Below are 1,241 nucleotides of genomic sequence, written 5' to 3' on the forward strand. Positions count from 1 at the left end.
CCTGTTCAGACACTTGCGTGTGAGTGCGCTTGACAGCGTTGCATCGAGAACCAAAAGCTAGTCAGCCGCATATCCGTGCTTCGTGTGAAACGTGGAATACAATTCAAGGAATCATCTTGGCACACGATATAAGCAGCAGGAATGTGCTGGTTTCTCGCAGATGCAACGCAGTCAAACGCAGTCAAACGCAACTGTCTGAACCAGGCTTTACGTCGAGAGCCACTGAGACATCCGTGCTTCGAACGAAACATGGCAACCTAGGGTGCCTCAATGTCCTTCTGTTTAGGGTGATGCCACCCTTTGTAATACAGATGCCGACAGCACGCGCTCACGGGAAAAATACAAAGAAATCGACATAAAAAAATGTCGCCATAGCACCGTCAGCACCTGTAGCGCGTGCAGGGGCACGCTGTTTCACGCGCTTCTGAACAAAAAATAAAATAAACGTGTGGGACAAAATGGCGAGATGCAAACACCCTAAGCAAGGCGCACATGAAGGCACCCTATGGCAACCAATTAAAAGAATACACTAGCACACAACATTTGAGGCACCGATGATCCGGTGTCGTTTACGTACCGTAGGAAACCGCGAGAAAACACTCTTGAGTGAACCAGCCTTAAAGGGGCACTGACACATCAAAATCATATTTTATTTTACTATCCGAAACGATTGAAAACGATGCCTGGACATTACCCTCAAAATTTGAAACTTTGGAATTCAGTATTTCTGAATTAAAAAAAAAAAATTTCCAAATGCCGAATTGGAAGTTCCCGCGCGATCCGCGCCAGTGCAGTGAGTCAAATTTTGCGGTGTCCTGCGACTTGACTTTCTTTCGGACCTCCGCTATTCGCGACTCCAGCGACCTATAGGGGGTGCCACCACCAAACAAACATGGCGGCTGAGTCCAGGTCGCGGCGGCTCGGCCGGGCCGCCTGAATGGGTGGCGCGTTCAATTTAACAGATTTTCTTTTGTTTAATGCCCAATTTTATAGGTATTTGAACTGAGACGGTGAAGTGTAGCCGGTGCAGATAAACTTGCAAAGCATAGTTTTGTTTTGCCGGTGTTTTTTTTGTTCTTTTCGTGTCAAACTTTCGTTTCGGAGATTTCGTTCAAAACCGAAACTATGGGCTCCGGAGAGACGGTAATATACTAATCAGTTTTGATCATCTAAGGAAAGCGGCGATGACTATAGAATTGTTCCACAGATAGTAACTTTTCAGCTAACTCGCATGCCTCGAC

This window comes from Ixodes scapularis, unplaced genomic scaffold, assembly GCF_016920785.2.
Source record: "Ixodes scapularis isolate PalLabHiFi unplaced genomic scaffold, ASM1692078v2 PGA_scaffold13__105_contigs__length_92229423, whole genome shotgun sequence".
Taxonomy (NCBI): Eukaryota; Metazoa; Arthropoda; class Arachnida; order Ixodida; family Ixodidae; genus Ixodes; species Ixodes scapularis.